The sequence below is a fragment of the Saimiri boliviensis genome, chromosome X (genome assembly GCF_048565385.1).
Source record: "Saimiri boliviensis isolate mSaiBol1 chromosome X, mSaiBol1.pri, whole genome shotgun sequence".
Lineage (NCBI taxonomy): Eukaryota > Metazoa > Chordata > Mammalia > Primates > Cebidae > Saimiri > Saimiri boliviensis.
In genome coordinates, this window is record NC_133470.1 from 35,781,104 (window position 1) to 35,808,190 (window position 27,087).

Genomic DNA, 27,087 nt, shown 5'->3' on the forward strand with positions numbered 1-27,087 from the left:
AAGATAAGGATGGCTCCAAGCCTGGGGAAGATCAAGGTGAAAATTCATACAAAGATAAATGAGAACAGAATCCCTGTTTTCCCAGAACTTGCAAATGAGTCTCTGAAGCTTTTTTTTTTTTTTTTTAGAATCCATTTTATTCAGGGAATCTAGGAAATTTAAGAAATTAAAACAAACAAACAAACAAACAAAAAACAACCTTGAAGGGAGGCACCATCCATGCCTCTGCTGGCTGGTAAGGGTCTAAATTGCATACCTACAGGCTTTTCCTCCGCCCAGACAATGTTTCTCTTCTTTCATAACAACAAGCCTACAGCTAGGGGAAAGGGGTGATTTTAAAAAGCCACTCAGAAAGATAAATCTTGTAATACAAACTGCTGAACAGCTGGCCCTTTAAAGCATAGAACAGCCATTTAGCCATTAATCCATCCCTTTAAAATGCAGGATCATCCCACTCCACCACACACATACACACACACATACACACATGCATGTGCACACACACACACATGCATGCACACACACAAACGCTGGCACAAAGAGTAGTTCAATTTCATCTGGTGCAGTTATAGCCACTGCTCCTGTACTTTTTATGTTCACAAATACAGCCCTAGCTCCAGGTTTAAATGGTTAACACCAGCAACAGGAAATAGCAGGGGGAAAGGAAAAAGAAGCAACAAATTCTAGCTGCCTTTTCACCAAATTCCTCCCCAGGTGCTGCCTCTGAGCCTGGATCGTGAGGCAGCGGGACCCGGTGCAGCAGTACCGGGTGCTCTTCCCAGATCCTCCTGCCTTCCCCAGACTTCTTGCTCTCCTAGGGACAGTCTGCAAAAGCAGTTGCTCCACAAGGTCCCACAGCCCACTTTAAAGGGCTGACACTCACCAGATCGGCCTCCCAGGCCCAACTCTGCCGTTTCTTCTCAATTTTATTCACAATGGTTACCTTGGGTGATCTACATCACATGTCATCCTGTGTCCTGATTGTACTTAGTTACTGTAGGACTTTGATAAGGCCATTCTATCTGTCACTTCCTTCTTGCCATCTGAGTAACCATTTTGTATTGCAGTTTGTGACCTTCCTGAGAAGGAAAGAAATAAAATTAAGTCCCATCACACACACACACACACACACACACACACACACACACACACACACAGAGAGAGAGAGAGAGAGAGAGAGAGAGAGAGAGAGAGAAAACTGTGACTGAAACTGACAGATTTGAAAGAGTAGGGTGTGTGTGTGTGTGTGTGTGTGTGTGAACGAGATAGTGAAAGAGAAGAGAAAGACGGAAGGAAGGAAGGAAGGAAAGAAGGAAGGGAGGGAGGGAGGGAGGGAGGCAAGCGAATCAGATGAGTAACTGGGGTGGAATAAATTGGTTAGCTGTCAGGTATAAGAAAATTAAGGCCATTAGCTTTTTTCATTTTTTTTTTTTTGTCACGTCAACAAGATTAGCAAGCCAAATGCTCGAGGAGCACATTTTGGGGAGCTTTGAGTGCCACACGAAACCCGCAAGCCTCTGCCTAGTGAGATTGCCTGGAATTCTCTCCCGCCTGCCCTTTCAATGGGTAATAATAGCAGGAGAATTAGTGAGCAGACAGATGCTGCGCGCACTGGTGCACAGCACTTGGCGTTGTATAATAATGAATATATTTTCAATGGCTGTTTCTTAAAATGATTAAGTTAATTTTGCTGGGCCCTCCTTTATTTTTTTAAACCTGAGCATCACAAAAGATGGAAGCTGAAATCATCTCTGATTCTTTTACTAACAATGGTTTCAGTATGACACTTGGAAAAACAAACAAAAAATTGTGTTCTGCAGGGAGCCAGAAATACACAAAGCCTTCTATGTTCTCCCAGTGATTGTTACTTTGTTTTCATCTTGGTCGGCAGTCAGACAGGATCCTTGAGCAGTGGGGCACTATTATCATTATTTATCAAAATCTGAGTAGGGTTTTACAGTTTTTGTGGTGTGATCACCACATGATGTTATCTCAGTAATTGTCATAGTAGCTGTAATGGTACATTGAGTACCTACTATGTGGCAGTCAGTACACTAGGTGTTTTTCATACAGCGTTTTAAATCCGCGTATAAACCCTGCAAGGTCTTAGGTTGAACTACTTGGAATTGCAGTTTCTGTAGATCAGAAACTCAAATATAAGCAATTTTGTTGGTTCAAGTTAATGTTTTTTCTGCATTTTATAATGAAACAGTCTCAGAGATGTTGGGTAACTGACACATGGTCACTCAGCAAGTAAGGGCAAAGCTAAGGTTTCATCCCAGACCTGAAGAGACTAAGGACTTTGCTCTAGCCAATCTTTGGTACAGTTTGGTTCTATGGGCATTATTATTATCTCCAATTACATCCAAGGACATCAAGGCTTAGAAAAAGAAAATGATTCACTCTAGGCTTAACACTCAGGAAGAGGCAAGACAAGACTCAAACCCCACATCTTAGGGGGAACCCATTAATTTTTCCCATTTTGCAATGCAAACCCAAGGAATAAGCTCCAAGTAGAATTGCAATGACAGATGAGCTGGCGCCTTTTTGTCTGGCAGTCAGCGACCTGTGTTGCACCTAATTCTCATATCCCCCCAACATACACCATACCCCCATCCCATTCCTTGCCCAGGGGATTATCCTGAGTTTCTCTCCCACATTTTACTCATAACTTGCTCATTCACGTCGTGAGTCCACTCCCTCCTGAATCCCTGAAATTTTGCCACCCTGAAGTGGTGGCATTTTAATGGAGGAAGTTTGGGACACTGTCTTAGTTATGAGTTCCTCGAGAAGCAGATCTTCTAACAAACATTTGAATATAAGTAGTTCATTTGAAAGTGGACTCCAAGGAGCACTGAGAGAGGGATGGAGACAGGGAAAGAAAGAACACTCATATAAAGTGTGTTATCAAACAAGCGACAACTGTGGGTGATAAAACCTCAATCTTGCTGGGGACTTCCTGGTGACAGCATAGAACATGTCCCAGAGGTATCCCACCTAAGGGGTGAAGAAACTGAGGTACGCACCTGCCAACCCCACTGGTTGAGGACTGCTTCCCAGGATATAAAGTCTCTGGCACTTCCAGCTCCTCTTGTTTGAGGCCTAAACATGCTCCTGGGACCAGAATAAAAGCCTTCAGGCAGAGCTTGGCAGGTGTTCTATGTAAGTGCCTGCAGGATACGGGAGTGAGTGCCAAGGGGAGGAAGGGACAATAGCAACAGTGTCTGCTGCAAGCAGGCAAGCATCATCTGAACTTACAAGAATGAGTCTGTAACTACTAAATTCAAGGACACCTCTAAGCTCAGGGACAGGCATTAGGGTTGGGGACATCTTGAGGCATGGGCCCCAGTGCAGTTCACCTGGCACTCCTAAGGTGAGCCCTAACCAAAGTAGAGTTTTCAGAATTTCTCTCCCTCCTTTCTCCAGAGCCCCTCATTCACAAATGTGAGAATTCTATGCAATCTATCTTCTTCCTGTTCTGTGAGTCAAATCTAAAAGCCATGATTTTTCAGTCCATGGTACCCCTTGAGGTCACCTTCACCCTAGCAAAATTGGTGATACTTTGAGGAGGCTGGGAGTAAGCATCTTGTGTGTTTCACAACTTGATTCGTGGTGGAATTTTTTTTCTCCTTCCCATCTCTAATGTGGCTCTAATTCTGACTTCATTGCAGAGCCATGAAATCAAATTAGGAAATGGGAGGAGATGAGCAACCCCTTCAAGCACAATCAACTTCTGATGGCTCCCCCAAAGCTCTAATGAATCTGCATAGACCTCCAGTAATAGAAGCCTGTTTTTTCGCAGCACTTTGTTTTTCTCCATTTCTAAAGAGAAAACGAGCCAGAATATAGATACGCAGGTAGTCAATGGAACAAGGTTGGTAGAAAGCCTTGGCTTTTTACAGCTGCATGGGAAAGACTCGGAGGAGGGCAAGGAGGCTGATTAAAAGGGAGCGAATAAAAAAAAAAAAAATGGAGAGAAAACATAAGCAGCAGCATCAACAACATCCAACCCTGATGGTGGATCTGCTACGTATAAGACAACATGCTAGATATTGTGTGCGAACAAAGAGGTAAAAAACACAATTCCTGACCTTGAATGGCTATCAGGCTGTTTGCTCAGAGCCTTGCCACTCAAAGTGTGAAAGAGTAGCATCATCATCACTGGAAACCTTGTTAGAAATGCACATTCTCCAATCCCCTACCCAAGACTTACTGAATCAGAATCTGAATTTTAACAAGATCTTCAGGAAATTCCTATGTGCAATAATGTTTGAGATGCACTGATCCAAAGGATTCCATGTCTAATCATATCACACACATGCTCAGGAGTACATCCTGATCTCGTCCTAACTTCCCGTCCTCAGCTTTCATCATTCCCCACCAGATCTTGGAACCTTATGCTCTAGTCTCATGATTGTATCATGTCCTTCCATCCATCCTCATGCTGTATCCTCCAGCAGCAATGCCCTAACCCTCCTCTCTGCCTATCAAAACTTCTCATTGTCCTTATGCCTAGATATCTTCTTTGTGAAGCCTGACCCAATCCCCCAATAGAAATGTGTCATTACTATTCATTAGCCACTGACTGACTTGATTATTGTTAGATGATTACAACTAGAATAATGGTTAAAAAGATGAGTTTAGGCCCTGATCATTCCCACTTTGAACCCCAGTTTTACCAGTTTTAATCTATTTGTAGTAGATTAGATCACTATTTTCAATTTTTCACTCTCTTTCTCTATTCAAATTATACCCACAGCCTTCTCTATGTGACTTTGCAGTTTCTCCTGCTTGACTGAGTGTAAGATATTTCTCTGCCTATTGATGTTGGTCTTAGTCATGTGACGAATTGGTTAATAGACTATGAGTGATAGTGACAATGTGTGATTTCTGAACCTAGGCCTTAAAAGGCCTTAACTGGCATTATATGTCTCTAGTTGTCCCTTGATGCTTCTACTATAAGTATGATCGGGACATGCCCCAGGTTAGCTATTGGGTTGAAGAAAGATGAGATATACATGGAACCGATCTGAACTCAACCTATAACCAACCCAAGGTGACACACAACTTGAAGAAGAACTGCCCCAGTAGACCCGCAGACCCATGCTAAATAAAAAATAAGACGACTTACGGTATGTCACTGAGCTTTGTGGTGGTTGGTGGCACTACATAGCTAATACGCTATGCCTCTTTGAGCTGCAATTTTCCCATCTGTATCACGGGCATGTAAATGTGTACCTCATATTGTTGTTGGGATGATTAAAATGTGTTAATGTATGTTAACTGAGTTCATAGTAGTGCTTGATAAATAGTAGGTAAGTTACTTGATAGTATTATTATTATATCTTCCCACTAGACTGAAGACATTTTATGGGTAAAGTCTTTGTCTTAGCTATCTTTTTATCCTCTCCAATACCCATTGGGCTCCTAGAAGGAACTCATTCAATTAACAGAACCAAGCACTAATATAGAAAGTTACTCTTTTGCTTCAGCAGTTCTTGCCTTGTAAATCCTTACTCAGGCTGTAGTGGTGAGCCCAAACTTACCACAACACAGACGAAACCTCCAAGATTGGGGGCATTTTGTTTAAAGCAATGGTTATAGTAGGCCTTGGGGATATTTTGTTTATTTTTGTGTGTACTTTAAAAATCTGATAGTATTTTGATTTGTTTCTCAATTAGAATTGCTACACTTAGAATTTCATGGAAAGGAAGCATTTCATCTTCAAAGGAAGTTGTGAGGAATATGGAAACACCTGACCCCTCTGCCTTCCAACTTCAAGTGCAAGCCATAAGTGAATTCTTCATCTGGTCTGGAGTTTAACCTCTGAAAAGCTGGCAAAGCAGGTGGGAGGGAGTGATGACTGGGGCAGGACCTGGTGGCATCTGTCTCTTTAAAAAACAGAAATGAAACCTAATTATCATAGACTGGCTGCAATTAACATATAAGTCCCAGTTCTGGGAGTTGGAGGAAGGGAAAAGGATAGAGCTAAAACTTAATGGGGTTTTGTTAGACAAAATTAGCTTCCACAGAACAGCCATAAAAATATCTAAATTATGAGAGCCTCTTGCCATTTGCCATTAACACAAGGGGACATGCTAATATTTAGTGGCGCCATGTCCTGGAAATTAACTGCAGTGAAAGAAGCCCTAGAGGCATCCCTGTGAGCAATAAGGGCTTGTCCACTGTCTCTACTATTACCAAACTGCTTGACTAAATGTTTTGCAGAAACTTAGAAACTACAAAACACACATGTCTCAGCCAGTCTTTGGCAGTGGTTCCAGAACTGTAGGATGATACCTCTGTGAGTGATATATGGAAGGCTGAAGTCTCCTTGTACAGTCTATGAATTTGGTGACTATTTTCCTCAAAAGAAGATTCCTAAGGCTACTTTGTGGACATATGAAGATGCCTCCAATTATTTCTCTAGCCTTACACTCTCCAAGAAAATCAGCCCATTTGCTTTTTATTTAGTACCAAATCAAGTTTTTCCTTGTAAACTTCTCCCAAGGTTTTACTTCTTGTCTCTCCTAGGGAAAAAACATTAAACCAACATCTTCTATTTTCTGCTCCTGAAAGTCACCAATGATCACCCAAACATATGCAGGATGTTTGTTATAGTCCTCAGTCTCCCTGACCCTCATTTCATTAGGCATAGTTGACCAGGCCCTCCTGCCTTGGTTTCCACACCACTTTTCTCTGAGGCTCTGTCTCTCTGCCCGTTCTCTTTTAGTAGATTACCTTTCTGCTTTCACATTTACAGGTATTGCTCACAGCTTCTGGTCTCTGTCTTAGGGTCTTTTCTTGCTAGTCCCTTTGAAAACAATTACTCATTATTTGCTGGTGTCTACTCTCACTTCTAGGTAGATATTACTCATACCTGAATCTTTACCCTAACTATTAGTCCTTTGTTCTAAACTTCCAGCAGGACATCTACATTTGGAGTTCTTCCTTTCACTTCCAATTCAGACTGTTCTTCCTTCTGTTAATTATCCTTGCCTATTTTATGGAGGTGCTTGTTATTTCCTCCCTACTTTTCATCTGCTCTTTACAGTTCTGGTGAGTTCACCCTATAAGCTTATCATTATCATCCTCCCCAACAGCGGATTGAATCAGGGTCCATGAACATCAAATCCAGGAGCTCATCCACTGCAGGGCTGGCAGCCTGTCAGATTCTTTCTGTCTCAAGAAGTTGAGCTGAATGGAGAACCAGAGCATACTGAAATGGCAGGGTGAAGATCCATGAAATTTTGTTGCTGGGATTTCCAAGCTTAGTCTCTTTCTTTCCCGTTCTATGGCTTGGGTTGCCAGCTTTCCCTTGCACTCTGCAAGACACCCTGATTCTTCCAGTAAATTACACTTTTGAGTTTTACAATTTTATTTTTTGGCATCCATAAAGTTTCTAACTGAATCATACTGTATTTGCCTGTCCTTCCTGACTTTTCTTTTGATATCTTTGGCACCACTGTTTTCCCAGGCTCTAGAAAGATACACTTTGAGGCATCTTTGAGACTATTCTTTCCTACTCCATAGCTTATCTGTCTTAATGTCTTACTATGTTTTTCCTCTGAAATGCCTCTGACATTTTGGATCCTCCCTTATCCAAGCTCTAATCCAGACTGGGCTTCTCCACTCTAAGCTTTACTCCTCCAATCTATCATTTATTTATGCTTAAAATATTGCTGTTATTATACTATTGCTCTGTCAAAGGACATCAGAGGTTCTTTATGGTCTTTTGCTCCTCCTGATATTTAGGACCTCCGTTTATCTTCACTGCCCAATTTATTTAAGTCTCTTTCAGATAAATATATTCTATATACAAACTTAGCTATTCTCCAATGTTTCAGTTAACTTTAGTTGCATAGCAAACTATCCTGAAATTTAGTGATTTAAAGCGGTACCCATTTTATTTAGTCCTTGATTCGGTAGGTTGGCTAATCTGAAATGGCTTGGCTGGACTTTGCTTGGTTTGTTCCTGTATCTGTACTTGGTTCGTGGATTGACTAAGAGCTGGATGGTCAACAATGATCTTCCTTATATGTTTGGTGGTTGGCAGGCTGTTGGCTAGGGTGTCTCAGTTCTCTTCCATGTAGCCTCTCCAATAGGTTAGTGCAGGCTCATTTAGATGGTGGTATCATGGTTCCGAGTACAGGAAGAAGATAAGCCCCAATGTATAAGTCTTTTTCAAACCTCTGCCTGTGTCTTACTGTTAATGTCCCATTGGCTAAAACAAATCACATAGACAGCCCAGATTCAAAAGGTAGGGAAATAAATCCCGTCTCTTGATGGGAGGATCTGCAATGTCACCTCACAAGGAAGTGAATATAGAATGGGGAACAATTTGTAAGCATTTTTATAATCTACCGCTCTGAGCATGAACTTAATAGTATGTTCTTCTTGTTCATTCTGTCACGGGAATATCCTCCCTCCTTGCTCTTTTCCCTTAAATCAGATTCTTCTCACCAAATGTTAGGATAACTTGCCTCCTTTTTGAACTCTGCTTTAAGAAACCCCAAACAAGCAGTTCTCTGCCATTTCAGTTGTCTCTGTCCTCACTTACTTTTTTCGATCTTCTGATCATTTCTTAAACTCATAAGTTTGTCTTCTGATTTGAAATACAAAATTTCCAAGGAATGCTTTTCTTATCTGTAGTCATGAAATATACACTTACACTTTTAATATCTCTTTACTTTCATGTCTAATGCAGTGTTCAGCGTCTGGGAGGTGCCAAATAATACTTGTTAGTTATTTAATATCTAAAAATATCTCAGAATTCTCCTAAAGCTTTTAAATTCATTTAAGTTAAAAAACAAAGATATGCCTTCAGCAGTTGTAAGAAGGTGGTTGGGAAAGCTCGGATAGTTTAATCAGTTCAGCTTTCTGACTGAAAGGTGGGAGTCTCAGCTCCAACTGGAATGGTCCTCCTTACCTTGGGCTCAGTAAAACCTTGTGTACCTCCTGGGAGAGTTTTCTTTAGCCCTCTGGCTACATGCCTATACTTAAAAGCCCTTAGCTCTCACTCCGTAGGCTTAACACCACACTCTGTGGCTGGAAGTCAGCATCTTTCTCAGTCATGACATGTCCTTTGAGAAAATTCCATGAAAGATGCCAATCTTCCAGGCCTCAACAATGACAGCTTTTAGGGCTACAATGTGAAACTACTCTTTTCCTACTGATTGTAACTTTCTCTGGTCCCCCATTCAGACAGAGCTTCCTACTCTATGTTGTCAGGGATGTCCACAGACAGGGGTTGGCATAGAACCTGCCTTACAGAGGCCTCTGCCCCAGCCACACCTTATGTTGCCTGGACTCTCCTTGCCTTCCAGACTTGGTTTTCCAGGACCCTGTTTGCCTGGTGTGTTGATACTGGAGCATGTTCATCTCTTGGGGTGCATGCCAGGCCTACTCTTGGAAATACATTCCGAAATTTGATAGGTATCCTCTTCTCTCATTCCCCTTTCAGAGAATTTAAATAGGAAACCAGGAAGCCCTGGTTATATTTAGCCACTGACTTTTTTTCAAATGCTCTCAAAAACAAAACAAACCAGCCAATCAAACAAATAGTCACCAAACACCAAAACAAGGCTTAATTTCTGGACCATATCACCTTGCAGTGATATGGGGTTATGGATCAAGCTCAGAGATGCTCTGCTGCTTGTCATCCTCACAACGGATTTTTATATTAAGGGCTCTTTCAGATGATATAAGAAATTATTTGCTTCTGGAAAGATGGAGAAGGGTGGAAGAGGAATGTGCATATGCACATTTGTGTGTGTGTGTGTGTGTGTGTGTGTGTGTGTGTGTGTGTGTGTGTAAAGAATAGCTGATTTCCCAGTTTAAGAAATTTCTCAGCTGTGGGACAAGATTTGCATGCCCTTCTGTATCGCAGAGACTTGGGATGTTTGCAGCACGTCGTTGGGGTGCCTGCGTCTCAAATCACTGGCTCTGTGCAGCCTTGATGAGGCGCCCAATTTACATATTCTCAATTTAATCTAAAGTAGGTACTAATTGATTACTGCTGAATGTCTGCACGCTCTGATTATCTGTTCGGATCCTGAGGGGGGTGGGGGAATAGCAAGGGATTTTTCTTCTATGACTAGGACTTTGTTTTCTCTGATCCAAGGAACATTTATTTGCAAGGCCCGGGAGACCCAACAAAACACCCTCCAGCCTCTCCCCACCTTCACCCCCAATTGCTGAAAATAAATATCTGTAGCTCCAGCACTGATTCTTTTTATGTTGTAGGACAAACTACTCTCTATTGCATTTTTCAGTATTTATCAAACAAATATTTTGGAAATGTTTTTCAAGTATATCAATTTAACCTAAATGCAGGATTCCATAGGGCTTGAGAACATGAGCTCTGGAACCAAATTGCTGGGTCTAACCCAGGCTCTGCCACTTACTAGCTATGTGGCTTTAAGGCAAGTTGCTTAGCCTCTCTGTGCCTCAGTTTAGCCATTGGCAAAATAATACTAATGGCAGTCCTTACCCAACAGGGTCAGTGTGAAGATTAAATGAGTTGGGACACACAAAGTATCCAGTGCTGCATCAATCCACTGCATAGTGCTGTTTCTTCAGAGCTCTGTGGAGGGTTTGCTGGGGGAAGCAGGCATAAATTTTGATTAAAGCTTCCTGTGGGGAGTTTTAGGGTCTTCAGTCATCCTTGCTTTACCTGTCCTGTGTCATCTAAGGTATCAACAATGGCAGGGAATACGTATAACAAAGTATAGACCTTTGTTACAGTGGGATATTGTTACCAAGAGACTTCTGGAAAAGCTTTTCCTGTTAGTTGGAGTTAAGAAGCAGAAAGAAGGAAAGGAAAGCTATAGGTGGTGGGTCAGTGAACATTCATTGGACACCTTCTGTATGTTGGGCTCTATGTTGGTACCGGTGACACAAATACAAAAGCCTCTTTTCTGAAGGAGTTCAATGTGAGTGGCACCACTCCAATCGCTATAGTACAGCACACTGCCTCTGCTATCACTCCTCAGGCATTTATTTTAGGTTTCATCCCCACAGCTGAATTATGGGTCTGACTTTTTCTTCTTTCTATTGATGTGTAACACTCATGCAGGAAAAGTGCAGTTGCAAGTGCACAGCTCCATGAGTCATCAGAGAGTGAACACACCATGTAAGCAACACCCAGATCAAGACAGGACATGACGGGCCATCAGAGACCCCTCTCCCACTTTGTGTTCCTTCCCAGTCATTACCTTTCCCCAATAGTGAACCACCTTCCTGACTTCAAAACTGCTCTGCAGAGAGTCACACCTTCAGGTTTCCTAGCTGCGTGCTGGTCTCCAGCTGAGAGAACCTCAAGGAGCCAAGCTGAGAAATGTGATGAGATCAGGCGTGATGAGAAGTGCCTGGACCATGATACTGGTCTGGTGTTTGGCACCATGTCTGTGTGGCTCCATTTAAGCCTGCTTTGACTTTTTCAAAGGAAAAACCAGAGCAAAGGCAGCCTTCCCGTTGGTCTGAACAGGTCTCCATCCAGAAATTTGTCTCCAGCCTGTCCAGTGCAAGGCCAGGAACTCCCTTGCTTGGCCGGCCTGGCTCCTATAATGTTTTATGAAGACAAGCATGTTAGCAAAAGAAGGCCCTCTTGTACCTTGAAGTGGTGAGCATTAGCCAGGAAATAGCTTAGCAGGATTGAGTATAGTTAATGTTCTCTAAGTTTTCCTCTCTCATGTGGAGGGTTCAGGATCTTGGGAGAATGGGAAAGAGATGGGTAGGTTTTGCCAGAACCATCCAGGACATTGCGGTGGGGAATTTTGATCAGTCATGAAGGGAGATCCTCTGAGGGAACTGAGAGAGAATAGCAAAGTAATTGTTCCAGTTATCTATTGCTGCATAGCAAACCTCGCCAAATGTAGTGATGTAAAACAACACTCATTTTATATGTTCACGGAGATCATGGATCAAGAATTCGGATGGGGTATATTAGGGGTGGCTTATTTCAGCTCCATGATGCCTGGTGTCTCAGTTGAGAACATGAGCAGAAGGAGACTGGGATCTTCTGGAAGCTTCTTCACTATGTGGCTGGCACCTGGGCTAGGATGATGTGAAGGTTTACCTAAGCTGAGACTGTCAACAGGCAGCCCACACACAACCTCTCCATGTGGCCTGGGCTTTTCTTTTTTCTTTCTTTATTTCTTTTCTTTTTTTTTTTTTTTGTTTGCAGAAAGTGATTTATTTAGAGAGAAACAGAACAGGAGAAGGAGAGAGAAAGAAACAGCTAACTCTTACACTGAGTGAGAGAATCCAGAAAGATTGAATCCAGGAGAGGAAAGCAGCTTCCATGAAAGTGTTTGTGGAAGGGGACCCAAACATGGAGTCCCGGCCTGGGCTTTTCATAGCACAGAGGCTGGGTTTTGGAAAGGAGCATCACTAAAGAGAGAGTCTCGAGAGCAAGTGTACCAAGAGACCCAGGCAGAAGTTGCATGACACTTTCTGAACTAGCTCAGAAGCCACAGGGTGTAATTTTTGCCACATTCTATTGGTTACAAGTGAATCACTAAAGACAACCCACATTCCAGCAGAGAAGAATTAGACTCCATCTCCTGTGGGATGGGAGCTTTTGTTGCAGCCGTCTTTGCAAAATACTGTCTGCCACAGTAGCTGACAGCCAGGACTCTGCAGTAAGGCACACCTGGTTCCATTTCCTGGATCTGATGCTTATTAGCCATGTAACCTAGGGTAAGTTTCTTTTTTCTTTTTTTTTTTTTTTTTTTTTTTTTGAGACGGAGTTTCGCTCTTGTTACCCAGGCTGGAGTGCAATGGCGCGATATCGGCTCACCGCAACCTCCACCTCCTGGGCTCAGGCAATTCTCCTGCCTCAGCCTCCTAAGTAGCTGGGATTACAGGCACGCGCCACCACGCCCAGCTAGTTTTTTGTATTTTTAGTAGAGACGGGGTTTCACCATGTTGACCAGGATGGTCTCGATCTCTCGACCTCGTGATCCACCCGCCTCGGCCTCCCAAAGTGCTGGGATTACAGGCTTGAGCCACCGCTCCCGGCCCCTAGGGTAAGTTTCTTAACTACTCTGTGTCTCACTTTCCACATAAGGAAATTGGAATAATAGTAATTCTGACCACATAGCATTAATGTGAGAATTCAGTGATATGAGCCATGTATAGTGTTTGTAGAACGCTTGGCACATCATAAGTGCTCATAAATGTCACTTTTAACAAAGACTCAAGGAAGTGATTGCTCAAGACCAGCCTTACCTGTGACACATTTCCTTAGGTCTGCTGTCTGTGAAAAAGTGGGCCACAAAATTCCCATACCAGGTTGTATAACAGCCCAGGATCCACTAGCAGTTAATAGGGATTATGGAGACCAAGCACTAGGGTACAGCACTTTACAGTTTACAAAGCACTTTATACTCATCCTTTGTTTAATCATCCAAAAAAGTATGTGGACCACATAGGACTCTTCCATTTTAGAGATAAGGTTTACCAAGGTGTGACCTACCCAAGGTTACAAAGCTAATGCATTATAGAGAAAGGTTATGACCCCAGAGTTCCACTCTAAAGTCCGTTATTCTTATCTTTTCTAATGATCTCCAGAACATTGTAAAGTTATCAAAGGAAAAGTACAATTTAGTTAAAATGTAATAAATTTAAAAGGTGTCCGCTAACCCTAACAGAAGTGGGAGAAAAAAGGAGGCTAGATTTCCGAAAGCCATGGAATGTCATAGCCAGAGCCAGCAGACAACTGCCAAGCATAAAAGGGGACTTCAAGTTGTCACTTTTTTTTCAAAAAACTCAGAGGCATTCTTTAAAAATGCCCGAGAATGCTTTTCAAATTTCATAGCTAATCCTTCGGCCAAACAGCGCCTTCTACTCTGAGAACTCCAAATTCTCTAATCACCCCTCACTTCTCAAAACCGATAAACTAGCGATGCCTTCTTCCTTCTGTCTTCCTTCAGATTTCAGTCCACCCACATCAACATCAAAATGCACAAATGCTGGAAAGGCTTTGTAAATCCTGACTTTCTGGTGTTTTCCATTTATGTGACAGGAGGAAGGATGACACTTCCGTTCATTTTTGGAAACAAACCAAAACACCCATAAATATTCAAGCTTATAATATTGACTTAAAGCTCAGTTAGAGCCCAGGCTGCCATCAGCTCTTGATTATCCATGTGTAACTTATCCACAGCTAATTTTAAAACTCAAAATTACTTCCTTATTACTTGTGGTGCACCCTTGGCCTCCTGTGCAGGTGTCAGCTCAGGACACAGTGAGAGGAAATGGAAGTGTGCCGAGTCAAGGGTCTGACTACTAGGAGTCTGCTCTTGACACACTCCTGATTAGCTGGGTGACCTTGAGCACATATTTTTACCTGCTGGGACCTCCTATGTTTTTCAACTATAAAATGAAAATTTTCGCTTTATGTTTTTAAAGATCTCTTCCTGCTCTAAAATTCCATGAGGTAGCAAATTAGTCAAAAGAAATGGGAAGAAAAGTCTACTGCAAAGATCCCGCATTGAAATCAGTAGTCCAAACCACCCATTTCCCCAATGAGATATTGTGTGGCCTCAGAACTACTGAGCAGCAGATGTAAGCCTAGCACCCAAGAAGACTCCAATAGTTATTTCATGAAATCCAAGGCCAAACACACAAGATTTCTGTATTTTCCAAATTATGTTTCTCTTCAATGAGTGCAGTCAGCTGTGTCTGAACGTGGAAAAGGCTCTTTCTGTGTTTTTCAGAATGTTGGGTTGCCTTTCTGATGAAGCCAAGGTGGGGATTCAGAGCTGTGTGTCTGTGGGAGCCAAGACCACTGCCTACTTTCCCACCCCTGAAAAGATCCAATGCAGGAATCAGCCAGAAAGCTGTTGAGTCTTCTTCCCTTCCCCTCTTCTCTCTCCCAACCCTGGCCATTCTCACAAGCTAGAAAAGATCCTCTTTGTCTTACAAAGGAGAAATCTTTGATGTCTTCTTACTCCTGTCTTAAATACCTAAGCTTTTCTTACAAAAGGAAGGAAGATCCATGGAGTGATGGTGGGAAGGGGCATTAAAGTAGGATGAGAAGTGGGTGTGATGAGATCCCACCACCATCCTCTTTGATCTAATGCATTTCAAGTGTAAGCTCTGTGCTTGGCACCAGAGTGATAAGGAACAGACATCATCTAGATTATTAAGAGGTCTTGGATTTGGGAAAGAGTAGGGAGAGACATATGTGAACATGAGATTCATAAAGTATCATAGATGCTACAAAAGAAAGACACATAGGACCAAAGGGTATGGTGGGGGCACAGAGGAGAAAGCACTCGGCTTCATCCAGGGCCAGAATTATAAAGAAATGCTGCTTAGAGGAGATAGTGCTTTATTCTTGGGCTGAAGTACATTAGGTCATGAGATGCAATATTTTAAATGGTTTTTCAGTTCTTACAAGTGTTGACTCTGTGATCCAGGGTTAAGTAGAATTGAAGGACTGGCTTGCCAATCCAAAGATTTCTTATATCATTATTTCTGTGGGTTAAGATGTTCTCTGTTCTAAACAACTGGTAAATAATAATTAGAACACTTAGTGTTCTTTAATTTTGTACTTCCTGTGTTGTGTAAAGAGAAACCTCCCCTACCTGAATAATACATGGTAGAAATTGCAAAAACACGATATAGTTGACCTTGGATGTTTTCAGGTCTGAACAAGTGTCCCCCTGTTTGGGACCTATGCTTGCTTTCAGCTAAGTGCAGTTTGCCTGGAATAAACTACAGATGAAAGAACATACTTGGTGGAAATTCTATCACCCAAGAGAAATGTGAGGAAGGGAGGCGGGTCCCCCTAGCCTATTTGTGGATTTGTTTATACTCCCTCTGGTAGCTGATTCAGACCTGCATGTTCTGTCCCTTTGGCCTGAGAAGCAACAACACCCTACCTGATTCCAGAAGCCCAGAGTACTGCTGGGATGGTGGCCATGTCCACATGAGCAAAGGTATGAAGGCTCAGCATCTGTTTGGGTTTGGATTTTAACTAGCTATTGGCTTTGATGTTTGAAAACTCTTGATTTAAATTAATATATCTTATTCTGTTTGTGCCTAGCACACAGTTTGTGCTATATAGTCTTGTCGGACTTCATAGGATCATAGACTCCAGGCTCCTGTTACAGTTAGGCTCTTTTAGGTTTCGAGAAGCAACAATTAAATAAGGTTACAAGAGTACCCCAATGGGATAAGGATACTTGTGTCTAGGAACTTCTGTATAGCTAGGCCTTGGGAAATGCAAAATGGACAGAAGGTTCAAAGCTAGTGAGTATATAACCCTTAAGAGCAAGATTTTTGGGATTCAACAAACTCCCATCTCAGTTCCACTCCCTCCCTCTGCAGACTTTCTCATCATCTACTAATCCCTACCTTCCAGTTTCTGCTTGCTCATACTTCCTGCTCATCACATTGACTTGCATAGGGCCCATATTGTCATATGTGACTTCTCTCTACCTAATGACTTCTCAGTTTTAGCTCCCTTTGCAAATAGATCCCTTCTTTTGGTATTTCCTGTGTTTATTGTTAATAGAAGGAGAAATATAATCAGCTGAATTTGACTCTTAAAGCCAGGCTGTGTCAGATCACGTATTGGCTGCCTTGGATCAGGGTCCTACTCCTGGCCATGAATGGGCTTATCTTTGAATGGGCCACAGGCAGGGCAGCAGCCATAATTGGAGTATATAGTACACCCCTGAAAAGAACTTTGAACTCCTTCAGGCCGTCATATGGGAAAACTGGTACCCCTGAGAGCTGATGCAATGTACCTAAGATTATACACATAACAAGGGAGTGGTGATGGTAGGGTGAGACTCCTGATTTTCCACATACTGCTGAGGTTACCTTTACACTAAACTGCATGATCTGCTATGTTAAGTCATGTGGAAGGAGTGTTTTCATGCATAGACATCTTTTCACTCACCTATTGTGCTTGCAACTTGGAAACAAATGATCTCTTTCTGCCTCCTTCCCTCTCTCTCCTCCCTGTTCAGGAATCTTTTTTTTCCTATTAGAATTTATTCTTATTAGAAGCCATGGCTGGTCTATCTGCCAATGATTCCAAAGTCACTAAACTCAAACTAAGATTGACAGTGAAGTGTTTCACCAAGTAAGATTCATTCAGAAAAGGGAAATTATGCAGCAAACTTCAAATGAGAAAACTTGATAAATGAACCAAATTCTGAGTTGGTGAGGCCAACTAGAATGTAGGTAAGTTGTCGGCTGAAATATTTTGGCCTTTATTTATCTTTGACTGAAGATATTAGAACAACACTTTGGGGCCATCCAGATTTAGGACATGAAGTAGATACCTTCAATAGGCTGGGCTTGAAATTGGATTTAAAAGTCTACACTGTTTATAGGTCTCCCAAGACTTGCTTACTAGAAAAAAAATTATATGAAAATCCTGCTGTAACAATCACCTTGACAAATTTATTTATACTGATGGAATGCTTTAGTTAATGCAATGAGATTTTTAAACAGGAGAAAGAAAGCACTGCCATATTCACCCCTGGGCTTAACAGAATAACATGACTCAGTAAACCATCCATGCAGTTACTTGCTCATTTATTAAATATTTGTTGAAAGACTGCTATAAGATAAACACTGTATTGGGAATACAAGGATAAAGGAGACACAGTTGACCTCAAGAAACTTACAGTCTAGGACAAGAAAAAAGAGAATTACAATGCTAGAGCTGAAGAGTGTGGACATATCAGTCACAAAGGAGGCCATGCTAAGTCATCTAGCTGTCCTGTAGTAGAACTGAGTTGGCTGTGTGTCACATCCCATCAACTCTCTGATAATACTGTCCAGATGCCATGACCTCATAAGCAGATGACCCTTATGCTGTATGTCAGTTTCCTTTGAGTGAATGCTTCAGTAATTATATTGTATTCTGTTAAGGCTCATCATTGGATAGCAGCAAAGTGAGAAATCTTCATGGGCAAGAAGGATGATCTTTTCTGAAATCCAAGGTCATTCCCAGAAGGGTGAGTCCTTAGATAGGGACCCAGAACTCAAGGAGGAGCCTCAGGCATGTAAGAGAAAGCTTAGCCTCTCCTGTGCCCTAGGCTTGGCAGTATCCAGACATCTGAAATATGATGCTGGGAGGTGGGTCTTAAAGGTCAGAAAAAAGCAAGAAATAAAATAAAACAGAAATCAAAGAAGTATTTCTTCTTTTTCCTGGGTCCTACGTGGATGGGAAAAGATGAGTGAGCTTCAAAAAGCAATGCATGCTTTGTGGGCAAGATTGTGCAGCCTCATGGTACTCTGTGTTTAAAGTCCTTTGACCAGCCTCCAGTCCAGTGCTCATCTAGGAGTAGTCAGGAGCCACCTGTGTCAGATTCTTCTAGGGCACTGGGTAAACATGCACAATTCTAAGATCTACCTCAAATTCACACCTCTAAATCATGGTGGAGAGGGAGTTTTAATGAGCATTTTAGAAGTTCCCCTTAAGTTTGAGATTCCCTGGTCTTGACTTTATTGAGATCTTTGTGAAGTTTAATATAGTCAAAATGCTTCTGCTCACCAAGCAATGTGTCTTCTAGTGTCATATTTGGAGATACTATATTTTATTATCACATGTGTTTGTATTTTATTTTATTACTTGGACTCTGACATTTCACTCATTAAAATGTTCCTGTATCATGCAACTAGTCTAGGCCAGGGTTAGCAAACTTTTTCAGTAAATGTTCAATGTTTTCCATTTTGTGGGTTATACAGTCTCTGTAATCAGTACTAAACTGTTACTGCAATGCAAAAGCAGCCAGAGACAATATTTAAACAAATGGATATGATTGTGTTCCAATAAAACTTTATTTGCAAAAATAAGGGCCTGATAGGATTTGGCCTATGGGCAATAGTTTGCAGACCCCTATCTAAGCCATTAGACAACTAAATATTGTAGAATCTCCCTGAATGGAACTACTCTGTCCTATAATAGTAAAATAGTTGCAAAAAATGAAAACCTGCTGAAGTTATTTTAATGATTCTCAAACTTGAAGGTATATAAGAATTCCCTTGGAAGATTTGTTGAAGTATGGATTGCTAGGCCCACTAGCAGAATTTCTGATGTAGTCGATCTGGAGTAAAGCCCAAGAATTTGTATTTCCAACAAGTTCCCAGATGATATTGATGATGCTGATCCAGGGCCCACATTTTAAGAACCATTGCCTTGAGTAAAGGGGAAAAGGTTATTAATAGAATTTGTGTGAAAATTAGGAGTTTCAGTCGCAAGGCCAAGAACACAAGATCAGTTTCGCAGGGGTCCACCCAGAGACTTGGAAGAATTCCTTCTGCTGTAGGAACTAAGTTACCATAGGGCTATTCGTACTTGCCAGTATGTGGTTCTCTATCCTCTAGATTTCTGCTTCCATCAAATTTGATCAAGTGATTTCTCTGTCAGGATAAACTTCTATTTTTACACATGCTCTTAAAGTCCAAACTTCTTAACCTGACTCATAAGGCCTTTTATGATCTTCCAACACACTTCATCACTCTATCCTCATTCCTGCCATCCTCTATTGGTACACAATAGGGACTCTGGATTTTTCCTCTGGATACTCTCCATATCATAATGTATCCCTTGTATAAATACCCATCTGCTCTGTTGACTGTGAGGACTGGGACTGTATTTCTCTTGTTTTATCACCAGTGACTTGCACAGCCAATGTTCAGTAAATATTATATGAATGAACAAATGAGTAATTTCTTCATCAGATTTGCTATCAGATACAAGGGAAGAGGTGCACTCAGGGACAGAGTGTAGGTAAAAGCCTTTTTGGAACTGATGACCCAGGAATATTTATAGTAATGACACTTAAAAGTGGAGAGGGACCACAATGAGATAATATGTCACATTCACTAAGATGGCACTAACCAAAAAGACAGATAATAATAAAGGTCGGTGAGGTCGTGGAGATACTGGAACCTTCATTTAGAGCTGATGGGAACTAAAATGTTGTTACTTTGGAAAAACAGTTTGGAAAGTCCTCAAAATGTTCAATATGAAGTTACGATATGACCCAGACCTTCCACTCATGTGTGCCTATCCAAGAGATGTGAAAACACATATTCATGCAAAAACTTGTACTCAGATGTTCATAGCACCATTATTCATAGTAGCCAAAAGGCATGAACAACTCAAATGTCCATCAACTGATTAATGGATAAACAAAATGTGTATTTATACAATGTAATATTATTCAGTCATAAAAAGGAATGAAGTACTGATACCTGCTACAACATGTGTGAAACTTGAACATGTTATGCTAAAGGAAAGAAGCCAAACACAGAAAGCTACATCTTATATAATTCCATTTATGTGAAAAGGCTGGAATAGACAAATCTATAGAAACAGAAAGTAGATTAATGTTTGCCAAAGGTTGAAAGAAAGGAAGAATGAGAGCAACTGCTAGTGGGTATGGGACTTCCTTCTGGTATAATAAAAACGTTCTAAAATTAGGTAATATTGGTAGTTACACAATTGTAAATACCCAATGGTGTGTAAATTATATCTCAATAAATCTGTCTTTAAAAAGTGGGTGGGAAATTGCTCAGATAGGTGCTAGAAGAAAGAGTGGAGTCAACTCCACGTTCAAAACTTGCTCCTGTATCTATTTTGACAACAAAGTAGAGCTTTGGGATAGCTTGTCTGACAATCGAGGTCATATATATATATATATATATATATATATATATATATCCATACAGCTTAAAATATAGTGAGTTGTCATTAAATTTTTTTGACTGATTGATCCAATAATATTAAGATGGCACTTAATATTCTTAAATTCTTAATATTCCTTTTTTTCCACAAAAGCTCAATATCTTGAGTATTTAGCAGAACTTCATGTACTCCATAACTCAGTCTATTCTTATTGACTAAAGTAATGAATTTCCTCAAAATGCTAAAATTGCTTCTGTTGAAAAACAAAGCAAAGCACAGCCTAAATTCATTTAGGACATCTATTGAAAGAAGCTTGCATTGTTTACAGATCTGCATCTGCTTTGTACACAAAGAGCTTTTATATCAAAGCCAACTGTTATTGTATTCTCTCTTTATCATGCAACCTTTCCTGAATTCATGGCTCTGAGAAAATGCAGTTTAGCAAATAAATGCAGACTAGCAAGCTCCCTTTATTTTCGTTGATGTTGTATGATGTTAAAATTCCCATTAACGTTTTCCCTCATCAGTGATATTACAAACTAATTCTTATCACTTCTCAAAGCAAATAAGGAATGGCTTGTGATCAAAAATATTTTACAGAAATAACACATCCAATTTAGGAAGAAAGATCATTATTGCCATATAAGGATATAAGTATGAAAATAGTCATATTTGGTGAGGATTAAAAGCTTAATCAAATGGAAAATAAAAAATACAGCAATGTCAATCTGATATGTGTTTCTGAATCTGAAAAGTGACACTAGTATAGAAGAGTCAGAAATTGCTCAGTTGGCTCTCATTGCATGTGAACTAAGAGCCCACAGCTGGACAGTGGTTTATCAATGGTTTGGGGTCACTTGGTCACTTTCTAGCTTGGTCTCCAGCCCCAGGAGACAGGGGCCATGCTGTCTGAGAAACCCTTACCTCCCAATCAAAATTATCTTTTTTTCTGAAATTCTACCATTATGAAATATTATCATTAAAAATTTAAGTGTTTATCTACTAACCAGAATCCTCTATTAAACTATAAATTGCCCCTGACAGGCTTAGTTGGCAGCCAGTTTTTTGTCAAGGGAATTGGAGTACAGAAAATATGCAAGTTCTCAGTTGATTTTAGAGTAGATAGTGCTTTCCTCTCAGGCTCTCAAGCTACTCTAACCACCCTTAGATAGGCACCCCCTTGCCAACCCCACTCACAGTATTGAGAGGAAGTCCTTTCTGAGGACCCATCTTGCTGGAATTTTCTCAACCAAACAGTTGTCACAAGTGATAGATGTGACCCAAGGTGTTCTGGGGTTTGTGTGGTGTGAAGATGAAGAATCTAACCTCTGTTCAGGTGACTATGACTTAAGGTTCCACCATTGAAGCTAAGGAAATAATTAAGAGTGGCATCTGTTTTAAGTTTGATTAACAATTTATTAAGCCATAACTGACATCTTAAAAGGCTATTTTAAAAGTGATTAGAAGCCATATATTCAGGTCTTCCATAAACCTCTCCAGTTCATGCCAAATGAACAGTGACTTAAACAAAAGTAGTTCATAAGCCTTAAGATTTTATGAACTTTTCTTCTCAAGTCTCTCTTCCTATGTTTTGCTCCCTCAGCCTCAGTTTATTCCTTCTCTCCATTTCTTCTGTATCTTTTTTTTTTTTTCTGGAATCTGCCTTGGTCTTAACTCTTTTTCTACTTTTTTCCCCAGTTCTTCTTTTAGCATCCCCTCCCTCTCTGCTTCTTGTTTCTTTCTCTGTTTCCTCACTCTACCTTCTCTTTAAATAACATAATATAAAGCAAATATAAAGAGTCAGTCAACAAACAAACTTTTGTTTCAGATATTATACATTTTAATCATAGTATTCTTATTTGTTTTTATAGTTTACATGTTGGAATTTTCTATCTTTTCATTTATCACAAGCATATTTTTCTTTAAGTCATTTAACACAGTTATAATAATAACTACCTTAAAATTCTTGTTTGTTACTTCCAATATCTGGGTTGTCTTGGGGATATAATTAATTTTCTTTTGAGAGTAATTAACATTTTCTGGATCTTCATATATTGAGTATTTTGGATTGTATGCTGGACATTGTGAATGTTATGGGTACTCTGCTCTCTGTTATATTCCTCCAAAAATTATTTCTCTTTTTAAGAAGACAATTAAATTGGTTGTACTGAAAGCCTGTCTTTTAGGTGCTAACTCATATCTCAGTGTAATTCTTTTGTCTCTACCTGGTATACTTTGAGTCTCCCCTGTACATGTGATTCAAGGGTCAGATGGAGATTTGGACCAAGTATATACACTTGGCCTCATTTTCTAATGACTATGGGTTCGGATTGCCCTGAACCATTCATGTTGGGAAGACTGGATTCTCTATAGGAGTTTCAGCAGCCCCTTCCAGCCTTATCTATTGTCTAATCTCAGACTAAATGCTGCTATCATCTAATCTCAGACTAAAAACTGTAAAAATCAGAAGCTCATCCAATTTTTTCCTGTGCTTCCCAAGGTTGACTCCACTGCAGGATTTGCTTATTTTTGCTGCTTTCCAGACCCTCCAGGTAGCTTTCTTGTTGTATTTTGTTCAGACCATGTAGCTGTTATCTATGGCAGAGTTAATCCTATAGGAGCTCAGGAGCTTATTCAGCCATACTGGAAGCATGACTACCTTTTCTTGATTTTTGAAATGATATGAGTTCAACCATTCCTGTGGTTTTCTCTAAAAGAATGCTAATTTACATTGCAGGTCAGAACCTTTGATTGATTTTTCTGTATGGGCCAATGACCTTCAATAGAGACAGAGCTCTATAGCTCAGTCATAGGGAAGGGTGTCACATCAAGCTCCATTTCCATTTTTTCAACAAAATTTACTGTCATCCTGTGATGAGAAAAGCACTGGGTTGCCTGTTGTGGTTATCTAGGGGGCATCCTTGAGCTTTGTCGGAAGAGGGCAAAATTGACCTTCAGAAAGATTATATGGCTAAGAGGAAAAAAAAAATGTTTTACCCTTAAGAAACACTGATTCTGTATCAGGTAATTATTGTATGGATTCTTTCTTGTTTAACCCTCACAACTCTGCCAGATGACTATTATTGTACACTTTTTATAGATGAGAGAAGTGAAGCTGAAAGGTTGTACAGTTGGTAATTTTTATAGACTTTTAATTTTAAAAATTAGTTAAAACTAAAAGAATTAGATTGACATTTTACTGTGTTCTCAAAAATAACATTAATAATGATAATACAAATAACAATATCCAACTGCTACTTTTCCTCTTACAAAAAGAGATTGTGATGCAGTACAGTCCCTGACTTTTTTTTTTTTTTTTTTTTTTTTTTTGAGACAGAGTTTCGCTCTTGTTACCCAGGCTGGAGTGCAATGGCGCGATCTCGGCTCACCGCAACCTCCGCCTCCTGGGTTCAGGCAATTCTCCTGCCTCAGTCTCCTGAGTAGCTGGGATTACAGGCACGTGCCACCACGCCCAGCTAATTTTTTGTATTTTTAGTAGAGACGGGGTTTCACCATGTTGACCAAGATGGTCTCGATCTCTCGACCTCGTGATCCACCCGCCTCAGCCTCCCAAAGTGCTGGGATTACAGGCTTGAGCCACCGCGCCCGGCTCAGTCCCTGACTTTTGACTGACAAGGTTCTATAAGTGCTAAGTATAGTTTTCTATTAAGATTGAAACCTATGAGAAAAAAGCCGTGGGCTGACCCATCTTCAAAGTGTCCATTTAAGATTATTTTCTGTCAGCCAGGTGGCTAATGGGCTGTGTTAGACAATGGATAGATATTGTATTCTGTCTGAAACCGTAGAATTGGAGAAAAAAAGAGCAATTCCACATTTATTTGGCTTGTCTACTGCCCAGGAGCCCAAGCTACAGAGAACATTTATTTCATTTTAACAAATGGATGATATCTCCCTATTTTAGGCTAGAAGAAAACCTCTGCTCTGGCCTCAGTGTAAACAGAGGCACTGGTGATAGAATATCCAGTGTGAGTCATTGTCCTCACATTGGGCAAAAAATAGTGAAAACATTCTGGGGCAATTCTAAGGAAAAATGTTTGGTTAATAGTAGGTTTACCTAATGCTGGATTTGAAAAAAAAATATTCACTACTTCATGTTTTACAGAGGAAACTTGCAGACAAAAGAAAGTAAGCCCCCCTATTGAATTTAATAGCGACTCTATTAAGAGATGAGAAGACAAGAAGAGATGTTTAAAGTACAGTTGGAAGAGAAAGTAATAAGGCTGAAATAGACAACAGACAGCAACCTCAGCCTGATCAGTTGGAGATATTGAGAGAGCATTGGTTTTCAGCCCCCAACCTACTTGGTCATGAAAGCACTGTGGCCTATAGGGTTGTATTTCTCCTCCGAGTTCTGCAACTCACTCTAAGTTTAGCCATTTGACCTAGGGGAAGTAATTTCACCTCCTCTGAGTCTCAATTTTCCTGTAAAGGTGGTTGGGCTGGACATGGTGGCTCACACCTGTAATCCCAGCTACTTTGGAGACTGATGCAGGAGGATCACTTGAGCCCAGGAGTTTGAGACCAGCCTGGTCACACAGCAAGATCCCCAATTTTTTTTTTTTAAGAAGGTGATTGGATTAGGTTCTCTTCAAGATTCCTTCTAGCTTTAACTTTTAAACATCCAAGTAGAAGCTCCCATTAGATTTTTACCCAGGTCTTTTTCCACTCCATCTAAGAATCAAAGATTCTACATGTAGGAAAACAAAGTGACATCAGAGTGGATGAGTTACTTGAAACTTTTGAATTAAAATGGAGACAAATCAAAAAATAAGACAAATCATATTTCTTACCTGAACTATAAAATAGATGGCAGGTGATAATGAATAGAGTTTGGACTACTCTCCAACTGTAAACTTTCCTACACTTTTATCTGAAACTAACAGTTCACTTTAAATATCTGCAATGAGTTCTGACAGAGAAGAGCAAGCGGCTCAAATAATGAAGGTCAGCAACTAAAACTCAAATTCTACTGCTTTAGAATGTGCTCAAAGACAGTTTTAGATTCATGAAGAGGAACAAACACATTTGTCCCACCCATGACCCTGTCAGTAGCAGGTTGGGCCAGTGGTGGACATGGCTGGAATCCAAAGGTCAAATAGACCCAGAGGGAAGGACACATGGTTTGGGGAGGCCCCAGTGTGACCTTGATGGAATAAGCAGTTCAAGCTTAAAAGCCTAAAGTGCTGAGATCATGAAGTGCTTTTGAACCATTATAGCTTTGAGGTGCTTTGGGGGTAAAGGAACTGCAAGTACCATAGAAAATAGGTAAGGTTGTTTGTTTCATTGTTTCCTGAGGAAGTGGCATTTTTCAGAACATTTCTAGAAGCCAAATCTTTCCTGTCCCAATTTTTTGGTTTTCTAAAGGATAGATGAGTCCTTTCTCCAGTCAGATAGCAGGAGTGAATGAAACAAAAATGACCGACTGAAAGAAACTAAACATACATGAAAGAAGAGGGAAAAGAGGAAGAGGAGGAGGAGGAGAAAGGAGAAGAAAGGCAAAGTGAGTTACCCGATGATAGAGCATCTATGGGTTTTTAGAGAGGGCAGCAAATCCTATTAATGGTCAGGTTTTGACTTACTGGTGGAAGCATTCCCTACTATGCACATGCCTTATTTTTGGTTCTCCCAAAAGCAGATGAAGATGCAGATTCCACGTAATTCAAGTGAGGGAGTGGGAAAAATAAGACAGGAAGAAGACACCAATAAAAGGTGTTAATAAGTGTAAAATCCCTGTGAATAACTGGGGCTCAAACTTCTAGGAACCCTCTGAGAAACTGTATAGAATATACGGATTCGTCCACTCGGGCTGCCATAAGAAATAACCACAAACTTGACAGGTGAAAACAACAGAGATTTATTCTCTCTCAGTTCTTGGGGCCAGAAGTCTTAAATCAAATTGTTGGCAGAATCGACTACTTCATTCCAAGACTACCTCCAGAAGCTTCTGGTGGCTGCCCGTATCCCTTGGCATTCTTTAGCTTGTAACTGTATCACTTCAGTCTTCATCTCTGTCTTCACATCACTTTCTTTTCTGTATCTTCTCTCCCTCTCTTCTCTTGTAAAGATCATCTCATCTCAAGATCCATAACTGAATTAAAACTACAAAGACCCTTTTAGTAAATAAGTTTGCATTTATAGGTTCCAGGTGGACATGTCTTTTGGGGGGGCCATCATTAAATCCAGTACATTACCCATTAGAATTGGCCTACTGAAGAAGCTCTTGGAGTATGTAGTCTACTGACTCTGATTCCCCTTTGCTTAACAGTTGCTGCATAGAGATAACAAATCCTCATTCTTCTGGGCTGTCCTTGCTTGGGCTTGTTTAGTGCTACTGGAATCCCTGAGAGAAGCAGAGAGTTGCAGATGCTTGAGTTGGAAAGCAGTTGGATTCACAGTGCGTG

The 27,087-nt window shown here is 40.6% G+C and overlaps 1 long non-coding RNA gene across 1 annotated transcript in view; it reads left to right on the top strand.

The window, feature by feature from the left end:
• The first annotated feature begins 15,861 nt into the window (after positions 1–15,861).
• The window catches only part of LOC104650730 (uncharacterized), a 42,917-nt gene continuing 31,691 nt past the window's right edge, over positions 15,862–27,087 (top strand). The window contains exon 1 of the long non-coding RNA XR_744320.3: positions 15,862–15,950. This is a non-coding gene — a long non-coding RNA (uncharacterized LOC104650730). The remainder of the gene's footprint in view (positions 15,951–27,087) is intronic.